We start from the raw sequence: 17,519 nt of genomic DNA, 5'->3' as shown, positions 1-17,519 counted from the left end.
CCATCCATTTTCTACCGCTTATTCCCTTTGGGGTCGCGGGGGGCACTGGAGCCTATCTCAGCTACAATCGGGCGGAAGGCGGGGTACACCCTGGACAAGTCGCCACCTCATCGCAGGGCCAACACAGATAGACAGACAACATTCGCACTCACATTCACACACTAGGGCCAATTTAGTGTTGCCAATCAACTTATCCCCAGGTGCATGTCTTTGGAGGTGGGAGGAAGCCGGAGTACCCGGAGGGAACCCACTCAGTCACGGGGAGAACATGCAAACTCCACACAGAAAGATCCCGAGCCCGGGATTGAACCCAAGACTACTCAGGACCTTCGTATTGTGAGGCAGATGCACTAACCCCTCTGCCACCGTGAAGCCTACAATTGGTACAAAATGCGGCTGCTAGACTTTTGACAAGAACAAGAAAGTTTGATCATATTACGCCTATACTGGCTCACCTGCACTGGCTTCCTGTGCACTTAAGATGTGATTTTAAGGTTTTACTACTTACGTATAAAATACTACACGGTCTAGCTCCGTCCTATCTTGTCGATTGTATTGTACCATATGTCCCGGCAAGAAATCTGCGTTCAAAGAACTCCGGCATATTAGTGATTCCCAGAGCCCAAAAAAAGTCTGTGGGCTATAGAGCGTTTTCTATTGGGGCTCCAGTACTCTGGAATGCCCTCCTGGTAACAATTAGAGATGCTACCTCAGTAGAAGCATTTAAGTCCCATCTTAAAACTCATTTGTATACTCTAGCCTTTAAATAGACCCCCCTTTTAGACCAGTTGATCTGCCGTTTCTTTTCTTTTCTCCTCTGCTCCCCTCTTCCTTGTGGAGGTGGGGGGGGCACAGGTCCGGTGGCCATGGATGAAGTGCTGGCTGTCCAGAGTCGGGACCCGGGGTGGACCGCTCGCCTGTGCATCGGCTGGGAACATCTCTGCGCTGCTGACCCGTCTCCGCTCGGGATGGTGTCCTGCTGGCCCCACTATGGACTGGACTCTTACTATTATGTTGGATCCACTATGGACTGGACTCTCACCATATTATGTCAGACCCACTCGACATCCATTGCATTCGGTCTCCCCTAGAGGGGGGGGGTTACCCACATATGCGGTCCTCTCCAAGGTTTCTCATAGTCATTCACATCGACGTCCCACTGGGGTGAGTTTTTCCTTGCCCTTATGTGGGCTTTGTACCGAGGATGTCGTTGTGGCTTGTGCAGCCCTTTGAGACACTTGTGATTTAGGGCTATATAAATAAACATTGATTGATTGATTGATTGATGTTTAAAGCACATGAAACAACTTTCAAAACAGATTTGTAAAAAGACAAAGTAATTATAATCTGAAAGGCACTGAAATCTTTAATAAAACTAGATTTAGAACAGTAACAATGGAAGTAAGTATTTTAATCAAAGGTGTTAGTTTATGGAACAAACTTGACAGTGGAATAAAACAATGTAAATCTCTTTCTGGATTCCATAAAAAATTTAAAATCATGATGACGAAAATATATGACAAAATATAATTATTTCTTCATTATTGGGGTAATTGTTGTAAAATGAAAATATGGTTTTGTAGACGCCAACATTGAAAGTCAATTGTTGTATTTGTGAAAATAGGGGGCAGATTTAAGTTTTATCTTCTTTCTGCTACTTTTCATTTATATTTTACTTTAATGTTGATTAAAGTAAGGTCTATTCAGGTGTACTGGAGAGGAGGCTATGGCGGATAGTCGAACCTCAGATTCAGGAGGAACAGTGTGGTTTTCGTCCTGGTCGTGGAACTGTGGACCAGCTCTATACTCTCGGCAGGGTCCTTGAGGGTGCATGGAAGTTTGCCCAACCAGTAGATTGTGCTTTGTGGACTTAGAGAAGGCATTCGACCGTGTACCCCGGGAAGTCCTGTGGGGAGTGCTCAGAGAGTATGGGGTAACGGACTGTCTGATTGTGGCGGTCCGCTCCCTGTATGATCAGTGTCAGAGCTTGGTCCGCATTGCCGGCAGTAAGTCAGACACGTTTCCAGTGAGGGTTGGACTCCGCCAAGGCTGCCCTTTGTCACCGATTCTGTTCATAACTTTTATGGACAGAATTTCTAGGCGCAGTCAAGGCGTTGACGGGATCCGGTTTGGTGGCTGCAGGATTAGGTCTCTGCTTTTTGCAGATGATGTGGTCCTGATGGCTTCATCTGACCAAGATCTTCAACTCTCACTGGATCGGTTCGCAGTCGAGTGGGAAGCGACTGGGATGGGAATCAGCACCTCCAAGTCCGAGTCCATGGTTCTCGCCCGGAAAAGGGTGGAGTGCCATCTTCGGGTTGGGGAGGAGCTCTTGCCCCAGGTGGAGGAGTTCAAGTACCTCGGAGTCTTGTTCATGAGTGAGAGAAGAGTGGATCGTGAGGTCAACAGGCGGATCGGTGCGGCGTCTTCAGTAACGCGGACGCTGTATCGATCCGTTGTGGTGAAGAAGGAGCTGAGCCGGAAGGCAAAGCTCTCAATTTACCGGTCGATCTACGTTCCCATTCTCACCTATGGCCATGAGCTTTGGGTTATGACCGAAAGGACAAGATCACGGGTACAAGCGGCCGAAATGAGCTTCCTCCGCCGGGTGGCGGGGCTCTCCCTTAGAAATAGGGTGAGAAGCTCTGTCATCCGGGGGGAGCTCAAAGTAAAGCCGCTGCTCCTCCACATCAAGAGGAGCCAGATGAGGTGGTTCGGGCATCTGGTCAGGATGCCATCCACGCCCGACCGGTAGGAGGCTATGGGGAAGACCCAGGACACGTTGGGAAGACTATGTCTCCCGGCTGGCCTGGGAACGCTTCGGCATCCCCCGGGAGGAGCTGAACAAAATGGCTGGGGAGAGGGAAGTCTGCGCTTCCTTGCTTAGGCTGCAGCCCCCGCGACCCGACTTCGGATAAGCGGAAAAAGATGGATGGATGGATGGATGTTGATTGATTTGTATTTTATTTTATTCCATTGATTGATTTTTTTTAATTAAATAAATAAATAATTGAACTGAAAAATTGTTGTTAAAATAAAGTTAGAAAAAAAAGAAGCTGTTGGTCATTTCCGGAGTTCACACAGCCCACCGAAACGAGTGTCTTCTCCCACGGTTTCGAAGCAATGTGTACTTTAAAAGTGGCCGTTGTTTCAAAATGATTACTTCCAGCGCCAACATTAAAGTGCGTGTCGCTACCACTACTGCACCTGTGGAAGAGAACTGCAAGTCCAAAGATTGTGCCTGACTGAAAGGAGGCTCACTTTGTCCATGTAATTTCACTGTCGAATAAACGTGCTCAGGGTCTGAGAGTGAGACCTCTTGTATCCAGTTTGAAAGCCAGACACGAAGACGAAGCAATTTATTAGTGACGGCAAAGTTATTGAGTTCATTTTCATTTATTGTTTGATTAGTGGCTATCAGCTCAGGACAACAATTGTATTAACATTTTTTAATGCCTCTGGACATCAAATTCAATGCTTTTTAAAGCCATTTAGAGGCTTAATTTTCACAAAATCCATTTAATGACGTTTAATGCTTTTTAGTGGCACGCGGAAACCTAGTAAAAAAATAAAATAAAAATTATATGTGACCAGGCTGGGTAACGTGTGCTATGGTCTATAACGCATCACAAGCAACTATCAGAAATGCAGCCAATATTACATACATTATGAGTCATGCAAATATAAATTAAATACACAGAGTACATAAGTAAAGGAAATTAAATGAGCTCAAATATACCTACAAACGAGGCATAATGATGCAATATGTACATACAGCTAGCCTAAATAGCATGTTAGCTTGATTAGCTTGCAGTCATGCACTGACCAAATATGCCTGATTAGCACTCCAACAAGTCAATAAAAGCAACAAAGCTCACCTTTGTGCATTCACGCACAGCATAAAAAGTTTGGTGGACAAAATGAGACAAAGAAGGAGTGGCATAAAACACGTCGTTCTGTGGCAGCGTCTGAGAAAGTTGTATATGTAAACAAACTACAGTGAGTTCAAGGACCGCCAAAATTAGTAGGACAAAACGGTGCTTGCCAAATACTCTCACCAGTGAAGCATGTTAAACAGTGGGATTTCTAACAAATAGAAAGGTTTGTGTCATGTTTGTCCTCCTAAAGAAACCATATGAAAACAAAAATATATTTCCCCCCCATATTTTTCAATTTGTATATATTTTTGAAAAAGCTCCAGGGAGTAAAGTTGCCGACGCCCGACTTAAGAGGACAGCTACACAAAGAGAAGACACTTTGGAGGTCATACCTTAAAGCCCAGCAGAGAACGTGGTCAAAAATGCGCAGCCACTGAAGTTGACCAAGTTGGCTCGACCCTGCCTGAAGGCCAGGCAGCGCGGCCGGATCTGCTTGTTGAGGCTGTAGTCGAGGTCTGTAACCCCCGTCTTCAGCTCCACCACCTGCAGTAACAAGAGACATTTTTGAAGTGTCAAACAAGGACTTACACAAACGAGTAGCTTGGCCGCATCCTGCATTTTGGTTTGAAAGTTTCACGATGCAAGGTGGACGGAATTCAATCACAGGGAGGTAATTAAAATGTTATCCAGCAGATTAAAGGTGCGGCTGGCCGTGAGTGCCCACGGTTAAGTGCTTTTCTAAATATAGCGCCGCCATTGAACATCTGCTCCAATATATATTGGCCCCGAGCTCTCTTTTCATTAGCTTTAGAGCAGTTAGCGCTTGATAAAATGTGCTCATCACGGTTAATAAAGACGACTTTATCATGACATCATAATGTCTGCGGGGGGATAGGAACAGCCAGTGCTTCTCGTCTTTGCATGAACACGTGAACCTGTATGTTATGTAATAACAGGCACATTCATGATACCATTTAATATTTATGCACGTTGGTCATTTTTAAGTAGAGATGTCCGATAATGGCTTTTTTGCCGATATCCGATATTCCGATATTGTCCAACTCTTAATTACCGATACCGATATCAACCGATACCGATATATACAGTCGTGGAATTAACACATTATTATGCCTAATTTTGTTGTGATGCCCCGCTGGATGCATTAAACAATGTAACAAGGTTTTCCAAAATAAATCAACTCAAGTTATGTAAAAAAATGCCAACCTGGCACTGCCATATTTATTATTGAAGTCACAAAGTGCATTCTTTTTTTTTTAACATGCCTCAAAACAGCAGCTTGGAATTTGGGACATCCTCTCCCTGAGAGAGCATGAGGAGGTTGAGGTTGGGGGGGGGGGGGGGGGGGGTGTATATTGTAGCGTCCTGGAAGAGTTAGTGCTGCAAGGGGTTCTGAGTATTTTTTCTGTTATGTTTATGTTGTGTTACGGTGCGGATGTTCTCCCGAAATGTGTTTGTCATTCTTGTTTGGTTTGGGTTCACAATGTGACGCATATTTGTAACAGTGTTAAAGTTGTTTATACGGCCACCCTCAGTGTGGCTATTGACCAAGTATGCTTGCATTCACTTGTGAGTGTGTCAAAAGCCGTAGATATTATGTGACTGGGCCGACATGCAAAGGCAGTGCCTTTAAGGTTTATCGGCGCTCTGTACTTCTTCCTACGTCCGTGTACACAGCGACGTTTTAAAAAGTCATACATTTTACTTTTTGAAACGGATACCGATAATTTTGAAACTGATACCGATAATTTCCGATATTACATTTTAAAGCATTTATCGGCTGATAATATCGGCAGTCCGATATTATCGGACATCCCTAATTTTAAGCATTATGGCGTCGCATTGATTTCACAGAACGCAGCCCAAAGTTTGCTATTTCCTTCAACAACATATCATGGCAGACTTCACGAGAGCCAACGACGACTATTTTGGTACAAGCGATGATCCAGAACCTTACACTTTTGAGTCTAAATACACGGCGGATGAGCCACAAGTTTTAGACGCTGAGTGATAAGCGGATCCAGCTTTAGTGAAACACTAAACATCATGGAGCTGTATTGCTAAGAGCTAAACAAGAAACATAAACTACAAACTTAAAAAAACATTTACTTAATGTACGATGTCTGCTCTCACTAGGATGCCGACGGATGTTTGTATCTTTCTGATCATCATAAACCTCTTGCAAAAAATGCCAGGAGCAAATTAGCATATTGTCTTATCTTCCTTGCAACGTTTCCGGGTATAAATTGAATGTCAAAGTTTAACAGCTTCTCGATTAATGGCTACAACCATCTACTATACAGGTGAAAGGTGTAATTTATACGAGTACAAACTTTTGCCAACTCAGAGGTGATGCAGCAGCAGCTTAGTATGTCAATAGCTGCATAAGTTACCTCTTGGTGATCAATACGGCGCGAAAAGTAGTTCCTCAGCATTGGCTCTTATAATAACAATATCGCTAATACTTGGTTGATATTTAGGTCATGGCATGTGAATGGAGTATCATTGGTGGTTTTTGGTTTATTTAGAGAGCTTTATAAGCAGAATATATTACTCTTATTAGCGACATTGTTAGCCACCTCTTGCTAGTGTTTTTTTCTTCTTCACAATTTAGAATACACAAATAAAGAGAAAAATGTATGTGTTCTTGTTTCACATAAGGATTGCAAATGATAAGCACAATTCCAAAAAAATTCAGTTCCCCTTTGACCTGAAAATGTACAACCGAGGAGAAAAACACTGTTCCTCACTCACAAGCTGCCTACACATATTCCAAAGATAGTGTTTATTTTCCTTACAAGGCCCACTGTGACATGCAGGTTTACAACACCTAAAGGGGTCATATTATGATATTTTTTTCTTCATTTAAAACACTTCCATGGAATGGTTGTTCTTTGGCCAAAATTTTGCATAGATTTTGCTTTACAGACCATCTTCAAATGGCTTTCTGACTGTCTGTGGTCTTATTTACGTGTCGAAGCTCTACTCCAGGCCTAGCCCCCTTCGACTGCATCTCCCCCCTGCCCGTCAGTCATGTTGTTGTTTTAGTGCTTCTATATTGAGTCTACTGACAGATATAAGAACTATACTTTTTATTAAAAATGGCAACAGCGGAGACTTTTAGCATGCATGTGCATGTACGAGCCAGTCTGCCCCACAGCAACAGGATAGAGAAAAAGAAGGAAGTTAATGACTACAACTTACATTGTCTGCTTGTAAGTACTCCGTGATTGTGCATTGCCGAACAAACCAGCAATGTCATGACGTGACGACGACAGGGGAGAGCGGGGGACTGGTACTTTTTAGAGGCGGTATAGTACCGAATATGATTCATTAGTATCGTGGTATTATACTAGTACCTGTATAACATACAACTCGAGAACGCACTGAACGTACCCTTAAAGGGGAACATTATCACAATTTCAGAATTGTTAATACCATTAAAAATCAGTTCCCAGTGGCTTATTATATTTTTCGAAGTTTTTTTCAAAATTTTACCCATCACGCAATATCCCTAAAAAAAGCTTCGAAGTGCCTGATTTTAACCACCCGTCCATTTTTCTGTGACGTCACATAGTGAAGCCAACACAAACAAACATGGCGGAAAGAACAGCAAGCTATAGCGACATTAGCTCGGATTCAGACTCGGATTTCAGCGGCTTAAGCGATTCGACAGATTACGAATGTATTGAAACGGATGGTTGTAGTGTGGAGGCAGATAGCGAAAACGAAATTGAAGAAGAAACTGAAGCTATTGAGCCATATCGGTTTGAACCGTATGCAAGCAAAACCGACGAAAACGACACGACAGCCAGCGACACGAGAGAAAGCGAGGACGAATTCGGCGATCGCCTTCTAACCAACGATTGGTATGTGTTTGTTTGGCATTAAAGGAAACTAACAACTATGAACTAGGTTTACAGCATATGAAATACATTTGGCAACAACATGCACTTTGAGAGTGCAGACAGCCCAATTTTCATCAATTAATATATTCTGTAGACATACCCTCATCCGCGCTCTTTTCCTGAAAGCTGATCTGTCCAGTTTTGGAGTTGATGTCAGCAGGCCAGGGAAGCTAGGGTCGATATTCTTCTCTTGATCATCTTCAGTGGCATAAGGGACGGTGTGAGCCAAGACATCCAGGGGGTTTAGCTCGCTCGTCTGCGGGAACAAACTGCCGCCATTGCTTGCCGTGCTAGCGAGGTCCTTTGTCCCTGAATTGCTCACACACTCCGGCAGATTCAATGGGGGTCTGGCGGCAGATTCCTTTGACTTTATCGTTGGAAATGCATCTGCTTTGAGTGTCGCAGGATATCCACACATTCTTGCCATCTCTGTCGTAGCATAGCTTTCGTCGGTAAAGTGTGCGGAACAAACGTCCAATTTCTTGCCACTTTCGCATCTTTGGGCCACTGGTGCAACTTGAATCCATCCCTGTTCGTGTTGTTACACCCTCCGACAACACACCGACGAGGCATGATGTCTCCAAGGTACGGAAAACAGTCGGAAAAACGGAAAATAACAGAGCTGATTTGACTCGGTGTTTGAGAAAATGGCGGATTGCTTCCCGATGTGACGCCACGTTGTGAAGTCATCGCTCCGAGAGCGAATATTAGAAAGACGTTTAATTCGCCAAAATTCACCCATTTAGAGTTCGGAAATCGGTTAAAAAAATATATGGTCTTTTTTCTGCAACATCAAGGTATATATTGACGCTTACATAGGTCTGGTAATAATGTTCCCCTTTAATGCTGCTGCGGTCTTGCCTAACGACACTTATGATTCATACCCTGACCAACTTTTGTGATAAGCTTGTTTAAGTGTTTAGCAGTGTTGAAAGATACACAAAACACAACAATTTAATCTGGTAGCATTTCACTTAAAAGTCATATGGGTTCAACAGTACAATTGGACGTTACAAACACAGCTCAATAGATGAGAGCCTCTGTGACGTCTAACAAAAGTGATGCTGATAAGCTTCACAAGACTGTTGAGTCAAATGTATGTGGAATGAAAGTCGTTCCTCCTATTGACTCATTCTTGTGTGTGATTATGTGCTAATGTAGGAGAATTACTGTGGTTATCAGGCTCTGCTGGCTATCTGGCGGGGGCAAACGGAGGGCAGGCTGCTCCCGGGTGTGTGCCTAATCTTCCACAAATTGTTTTCCCTACGCTGTTTGCAGAGGCCGCATTGTGACCGGGCCATTTCAGGTGCTGTTTGAGAGGAGCTAATAAGACGCGTTAAGGCCCTGAGTAAACAGTCAGGAGCCTGGCCTTGCGCTTGGGGACCAGACGTGCCTAAGAGTTGCAGGTAGCTTCTGTGAGGCGTGCTGAGATCATCTCAGGAGGAAAAGGCTGCAGGGAACGGTCAACAGTGTGGTTGTGTTCCCACCACAGCCTCCATAGCGACGTGCTTTATCTCAACGGGGGCATAAGAAGTGGCACACAACCAGCAAAATGAATTATTAACGCCACAAAGAGGGTCCGAACAGAGAGAATACATTGAAGCTGCAGAAAAACACAAATGAAAAACCATGTCAGCGAGCTCCTTCACCTAAATGTTCTGCAAACGCTAATTAAAGACAAAATGAAAGAAAAGCGGCAAAAACATGCAAAGGCCCTATTTAAATCGTGCGATGAAATGACTGCAGATTGCAAATATAAAGTTTGAGTAAAACATGTAGGATCTTACTGTGGAAAGATCAGTAATACTGACTGACTAACCCTATGCGCTGGTCTTGATGGGAAATGTGGTCTACCACTACCGCTTTGGTCCACTGGCGCTGCCAAAATCAACCAAAAGTGAAAGATCCTAAGTGGGCGCTTTAAAGACAGCATTAATCAATTTCATCCATCCATCCATCCACTACCGCTTATTCCCTTCGGGGTCGCGGGGGGCGCTGGAGCCTATCTCAGCTACAATCGGGCGGAAGGCTGTGTACACCCTGGACAAGTCGCCACCTCATCGCAGGGCCAACACAGATAGACAGACAACATTCACACTCACATTCACACACTAGGGCCAATTTTTTAGTGTTGCCAATCAACCTATCCCCAGGTGCATGTTTTTGGAGGTGGGAGGAAGCCTATTTCAGACGGTTAATAATAATAAAGATGTTAGTGCTTTTCATACCTACCATTGTTCTGTTTGACTCATTTCACTTGAGCAAACCTTTTCTAACATGCCTCACAACAAAATAGTAAAAATATGTAGGATTTGTGCTGACATTGCATCGGATCAATATTAAAGTTAAAGTACCCATGATTGTCACACACACACTAGGTGTGGCGAAATTATTCTCTGCATTTGACCCATCACCCTTGATCACCCGCTGGGAGGTGAGGGGAGCAGTGAGCAGCAGCGGTGGCCGCGCCCGGGAATCATTTTTGGTGATTTAACTCCCAATTCCAACCCTTGATGCTGAGTGTCAAGCAGGGAGGTAATGGGTCCCATTTTTATAGTCTTTGGTATGATTCGGCTGGGGTTTGAACTCACAACCTACCGATCTCAGGGCGGACACTCTAACCACAAGGCCACTGATAGATATATCAAAAGTGCAAAAGTTTTATCGGACACACCGAATATTTGTGGGCGTCTGGATTGGATTAACTGGATTTACATTATTGCTGATGGAAAACATGTATTGGTTTTTGTACAAACCCCAAAACCAGTGAAGTTGGCACGTTGTGTAATTTGTAAATAAAAAACAGCATACAATGATTTGCAAATCCTTTTCAACTTATATTCAATTGAATAGACTGCAAAGAAAATATATTTAATGGTCGAACTGAGAAACTGAATTTTTTTTTGCAAATAATCATTAACTTAGAATTTAATGGCAGCAACACGTTGCAAAAAAGTTGTCACAGGGCCATGTTTACCACTGTGTTACATGGCCTTTCCTTTTAACAACACTCAGTAAACGTTTGGGAACTGAGGAAACCAATTTTTGAAGCTTTTCAGGTGGAATTCTTTCCCATTCTTGCTTGATGTACAGCTTAAGTTGTTCAACAGTCCGGGGTCTCCATTGTGGTATTTTAGGCTTCATAATGCGGCACACATTTTCAATGGGAGACAGGTCTGGACTACAGTCAGGCCAGTCTAGTACCCGCACTCTTTTACTACAAAGCCACGCTGTTGTAACACGTGCAAAATGTGGCTTGGCATTGTCTTGCTGAAATAAGCAGGGGCGTCCATGAAAAAGGCGTTGCTTGAATGGCAACATATGTTGCTCCAAAACCTGTATGTACCTTTCAGCATTAATGGTGCCTTCACAGAAGTGTAAGTTACCCATGTCTTGGGCACTAATACACCCCCATACCATCACAGATGCTGGCTTTTGAAATTCGCGCTGGATGGTTCTTTTCCTCTTTGGTCCGGAAGACACCACGTCCACAGTTTCCAAAAACAATTTGAAATGTGGACTCGTCAGACCACAGAACACTTTTCCACTTTGCATCCATCTTAGATGAGCTCAGGCCCACAAAGTCGGCGGCATTTCTGGGTGTTGTTGATAAATGGCTTTGGCTTTGCATAGTAGAGTTTTAACTTGCACTTAAAGATGTAGCGACAAACTGTAGTTACTGACAGTGCTTTTCTAAATTGTTCCTGAGCAAATGTGGTGATATCTTTTACACACTGATCTCGGTATTTGATGCAGTACCGCTTGAAGAATCAAAGGTCACGGGCATTCAATGTTACGTGCAGTGATTTCTCCAGATTCTCTGAACCTTTTGATGATATTACGGACCGTAGATGGTGAAATCCCTAAATTCCTTGCAATAGCTCGTTCTTAAACTGTTGGACAATTTGCTCACGCATTTGTTGACAAAGTGGTGACCCTTGCCCCATCCTTGTTTGAGAATGACTGAGCATTTCATGGAAGCTGCTTTTATACCCAATCATGGCACCCACCTGTTCCCAATTAGCCTGTTCACCTGTGGGATGTTCCAAATATGTGTTTGATGAGCATTTCTCAACTTTATTAGTCTTTTTTGCCATTTGTGCCAGCTTTTTTGAAAAATGTTGCAGGCATCAAATTCTAAATGAGTTCATATTTGCAAAAAATAACAAAGTTTAGCAGTTCGAACGGTGTGTATCTTGTCTTTGAAGCCTATTCAATTGAATATAGGTTGAAAAGGATTTGCAAATCGTTGTATTCTGTTTTTATTTACGATTAACACAACGTGCCAACTTCACTGGTTTTGGGGTTTGTACGATTCGGTCATTGTCGGACCTTTTGGAGCGGGTTACTAACAAAAACAGAGGTGCTACTGTACAAGGAAAAAACATTTTGTTGAAAGAAAATATTCTCAATGAGTATCATATTTGTATAGGATCAATATCGGTATCGGAACAAACATTTGAGACACCCTTAATAATGAATGTGTATCACTGATGTGATCCAAGTTACCCGAGCCTCTCCCAGATTGACTACGATGAAGTTCAAGCCCAACTCCTCCACATTACCCTCGTAGCTCTTAAAGAAAAAGAAGGTTCCGGTACATTCCGGGGTCCAGCAAGGCCAAGAAGAGCCTGTGGAAAGGATTTACATGTAAATAGACCAAGGAGCATTCAGTTCAATGGATTGTGTGCTAGGAAAGCAGATTCATTGATAAGATGCTAACAAGAGAGTGAGCAAAACAATTCAACTGAAGCACACCAGCTTCTGCTTCACTCGTGTCTAACTTTATAAATGACAATTCTCACCTTGACCTTAAATGCTATTAAGCAGCACAAGCGGGCAGGTGGCACATAAAAGCCAAAGCTAATGTACTGGAATAGTTAGGAAAAAGAGCTCATTGGAGACATTAAAATATGCAGGTCCTTATAAATGATAGTGTTAAAACCCTGACCACATCAGCTAAATGGATTATAAATCTGGAGCATTTCCATAATGCATGCATCTTAAACACACAAACGCACATAAATCAAGGCTATTTCTTAAACACAGGTTAATAGCGCAACTTAAAGCTTTGTCTGTTTTTTATGCAAAATAATCCATTTAGTATTTCAGCAGTGGCCAGTGCTCGTTTGAGAGCATATGTGCCGCATGGCCCCCTGAAACCTATCAATAACACTCTTGCCGGGAAGAGGCAGCACTCCCACCTTGTTTTTTCCAATGGCGCTTACTTTATTTACGAGTGTTTATTGCCAGAAATTGTGCCAAAATGGCTGAGGACATTAAGAATTAATTGTTATGGGCCAGGCATTTTAATATAAGTGAGTGCAGTGGCAGCGCAATTAAAGCAGATTGTGGCACCATCAGGTGGAATAATTGCCAACAACAGTGCAGGTGCATTCTGTTTGCTGCCAAATAAATCCCTTAATTTACAACATTTGGGATCAGTAAAATTATAATGCCTTTAAAAGGCATCACCATCTATCAAAAGAGGCCTGCAGGGTGAGGACAGATCTGGTCTCACCTTCATACAAACCCCGTTTCCATATGAGTTGGGAAATTGTGTTAGATGTAAATATAAACGGAATACAATGATTTGCAAATCATTTCCAACCCATATTCATTTGAATATGCTACAAAGACAACATATTTGATGTTCAAACTGATAAACATTTTTTTTTTTTTTGCAAATAATCATTAACTTTAGTATTTGATGCCAGCAACACGTGACAAAGAAGTTGGGAAAGGTGGCAATAAATACTGATAAAGTTGAGGAATGCTCATCAAACACTTATTTGGAACATCCCACAGGTGTGCAGGCTAATTGGGAACAGGTGGGTGCCATGATTGGGTATTAAAACAGCTTCCCAAAAAATGCTGTCTTTCACAAGAAAGGATGGGGCGAGGTACACCCCTTTGTCCACAACTGTGTGAGCAAATAGTCAAACAGTTTAAGAACAACGTTTCTCAAAGTAGTCCAGACCTGTCTCCCATTGAAAATGTGTGGCGCATTATGAAGCCTAAAATACGACAACGGAGACCCCTTTCTTGTGAAAGACTGAGCATTTTTTGGGAAGCTGTTTTTATACCCAATCATAGCACCCACCTGTTCCCAAATAGCCTGCACACCTGTGGGATGTTCCAAATAAGTGTTTGATGAGCATTCCTCAACTTTATCAGTAATTATTGCCACCATTCCTAACTTCTTTGTCACGTGTTGCTGGCATCAAATTCTAAAGTTAATGATTATTTGCAAAAAAAAAAATGTTTATCAGTTTGAACATCAAATATGTTGTCTTTGTAGCATATTCAACTGAATATGGGTTGAACATGGTTTGCAAATCATTGTATTCAGTACATATTTACATCTAACCCAATTTCCCAACTCATATGGAAACGGGGTTTGTAGTTAGAGACCACTGATGCCTTTCTTCATTAGACATCATTAGAAGTTCATTTTCTTCCCATGAAGACTAAAGTCAGCAATAAGCAAAAGACGCCGATTTCATTCATGTTTGACCATTTGAGGGTTTCAATCTTTGCGCCTGTCACTAGTGTGACAAGTGAGGAAGAGGGATGACGAGCAGCCTACATTCTGATCTTCAATCCCATTTGGGTGAGTACCCCTTAGACAAGCCACTCCTGCCTGTAATGCATCACCCCCACAACAATGGCAGACATTAATGAACAGTATTAATCTCCCATGTCTTTTGAGCAGGTGTGTGCACGTACAACGCACACCGCCATGGTGGTGATGCAATCCTAGTACATATAAAGGCTGTGCTTTTATTCCACCAATAACCACACTAACTAAACAAGTATCAATGGGCCGCTCTAACCTACATTTGCATTGAGGGAGAAAAAAATAACTTAAGGTCGGGTTAATTGAATGTCCAACTAATTAATTCCCCCCCCCCCGTTATTTATTACTTGAAATGGAGAGCGGAGCATGGAAGGACTCCAGAGAATCCACTGCTGAGTGTAAAAGAGATCAAAATGCTATTAGCACATGCTTTGAAGGCTTATTTATGTGCTGTCTGTGTGCTGCCTGATTTAGGAGCAGACAAATGCGATGGCTACACAAACAAGAGGTAGGAATCGTCGGCTAATGGAAGCCCTAATTGAGAAGCCACCGCTTGTCATGTGGTAATTTTGCTCTGGTTGAGTTGATCGTCACACACACTCTCACTCACACACACACACACACACGCACACACAAGCGTACAGGGATGAAACATTACTTGCTCATGTGTTAAGGACGATTTGTAATAAATAGCCCGAGAGGAAAGAAGGTTTAAGCATTGAGCTGATTCATCGTTTAGCCAAACCAGAAAAAAAATGAGATCAAGTTCTCCAAACATTGCAGTTTCTAGAAAAAACAGCGAGGGCCGCCTTGACAATGATTAAACTTCAACTCGGCTCTTAAATCAAGCTTGGCTGTGTGAATAGCAAACAGCTCATAAATCTTCGCATATTTCACATTGGCCACAGGCTTTTTGTGTTTATTCGAAGACTGGCAAACACCTGCGATCTGTTGGTGCTAATTAGCAGAGCAGGCACTCACCTTTCCCAGGATCCTGCCCAGGAAGTAGTAGTGTCGCGTGAAGGATTCTCCCACCAGCATCTTGGCGGCGGGGTTGGGATACAGCAAGCCCTCGTTGGTGGTCTTGAAGATGCCCTGGTTGGGGTTGAAGCCTGAGTTGAGGAGCTCATTGAGGAGAAAGATATCGCCTCCGTCGATGCCCGCCTCATCTACACCATGAGCGTTCAGCAGGTGGACCCAAATTATTTTCTTCAAGTCTGGTTCTGAAAAAAAATATATATATTTTTTTACCAACATTCTTTTTGTTTTATTTTTAAACAGCATATAGAAAAAAAATTGTAAAAACTGCAAAAAAATCAGGGCTCATGTCACATCACAGTCAATTCTACACAGAGAGGAACATACACAAAACAGAAGACATTTATTGAGTATCATCTACTGCAGAGATTCTCAAAATGTGGTACAGGTACCTCTAATGCAGGGGTGTCAAACTCGTTTTCTTTGAGGGCCACATCGCAGTTATGGTTGCCCTCAGAAGGCCGCTTTTAACAATGAGTAATATATGAATATACATGTATATATATAACACATTTACAATATATTTTTTTACATAAACTGCAAAAAAAAATTACATTTTGCTTAAAAAACTGGCAACTCAGTAACCAGAGTTTTACAGTAAAAGCAGTGTTTTTTTTTTACAGCATATTAAAAAAATTAATAAATGGAATGGAATGGAGAAACAATACCACTGTTTTTGGCGGTAAAATTCAAGCAACAGAGCTGCCAGTTGTTGTTTTTTTTTTACCTTAAAATCTTGTTGTTTTAATGTTTCTTTATTTTTTTATGTTTTACTGTCTAAGTGTATATGGAAAAAAACAGTACCAAAGTTGATTTTACGGTAAAAAACTCAGTCGGCGGAATTTATCTGTAAAATCTATTGTCAATTTTACAGTCTACAATTTGATTGATAATTTGTTTTGAAATCATAAGTCAAGCAGATATTTAAGTACAGTATTTATCTTTATTTTAACAAAAAAATATTTTTGGAATACATGATAATATAATATTTTGATTTTGATAATATTGAATTTTAAAAGATATGCAAGTGCATGCAGTACATGATTTTTAATGTCAAAAGGGAAAGACAAATATATTTAGTAAGAAAAGATTAAGAATTCTATTAACGCACAATATTTCCAGGCTTTCGCCGGCCACATAAAATAATGTGGCGGGCCAGATTTGGCCCCCAGGCCTTGAGTTTGACACCAGTGCACTAGTGGTACGCTGGCTATATCTAGTGGTACGCTAAAGAACCACTTAAGTGATTAGTGTTTTATTTTTAAATATTCAAACAGTGATACCGAATAAAATGTGCGTAATGTTAAAGTGTCAAAAATATTTAAAAAATACTTCTTAATTAACACCTCTGCCTTGTTTTAATTAATACTTAAGCCTACTATGCTGCTGTATTTTAACATTGCTCATTATGGTGGTACTTGGAGAACAAGGTGTTTTCTGTGGTTGTATTTAGTGGAACAAGTTTGAGAACCACTGATCTACTGCAAAGGGCTACTGTTTACACATCCCCAGGACTTCAAATACATTTCCAGATAAATACATAATAAAAGACCACAAATTTTAGTTGGTTTTATTTAATTTCGAACATGCATATATAAATGATAATATACACATTGAAATTCTCAAAAATAGTCGCCTTTGTTGATTGTTAACGAATCTGCCATGATTACACACACGGGTTTGTTTCCAGATGTAGAAACAAACATTGGTTGCCAGAAGTAGGAAATGCGCTGCTATGAAAACGGAAGTGAATGCTCCAAGGAATAAATTCCGGCTATGATTAAAATGACCAAAATACGATAAGTATTGTACATATTATGAAGGTGTCTGTTACTACATTATATATTTACTTGCAGTGTGTACATAAAATGTTGATGGAAGGTTTTGAAGTTGTTTTAGAGGACTTTGACGGTGACACTCACGCATCTTCCAAGCATGTTTTTATCATCTTTAAAATCCACCCCCCCAAAAAAAATAAAAATAAATGTGTGTTCTTGTCTCTCATAATGATTGTGAACGATAGGCAAATTTCCCCAAAAAGCGCGGTTTCCCATTTAAGGTAGAGCTGCACAACCCTATGTAGCATACTTGCCAACC

The 17,519-nt window shown here is 41.8% G+C and overlaps 1 long non-coding RNA gene across 1 annotated transcript; it reads right to left on the bottom strand.

Annotated features, from left to right (window-relative positions):
* Window positions 1–4,270: 4,270 nt before the first annotated feature.
* LOC133609274 (uncharacterized) lies at window positions 4,271–15,514 on the bottom strand. The gene is made up of 2 exons (XR_009815693.1): window positions 15,366–15,514; window positions 4,271–4,421 (listed from the first exon to the last, which is right to left on the bottom strand). It is a non-coding gene; the product is annotated as an uncharacterized lncRNA (long non-coding RNA).
* Window positions 15,515–17,519: the final 2,005 nt, after the last annotated feature.

Source organism: Nerophis lumbriciformis, linkage group LG07 (genome assembly GCF_033978685.3).
Source record: "Nerophis lumbriciformis linkage group LG07, RoL_Nlum_v2.1, whole genome shotgun sequence".
Classification (NCBI taxonomy): domain Eukaryota; kingdom Metazoa; phylum Chordata; class Actinopteri; order Syngnathiformes; family Syngnathidae; genus Nerophis; species Nerophis lumbriciformis.
The sequence above is the reverse complement of the archived record's forward strand: the minus strand, read 5'-3'. Positions and strand labels throughout refer to the sequence as shown.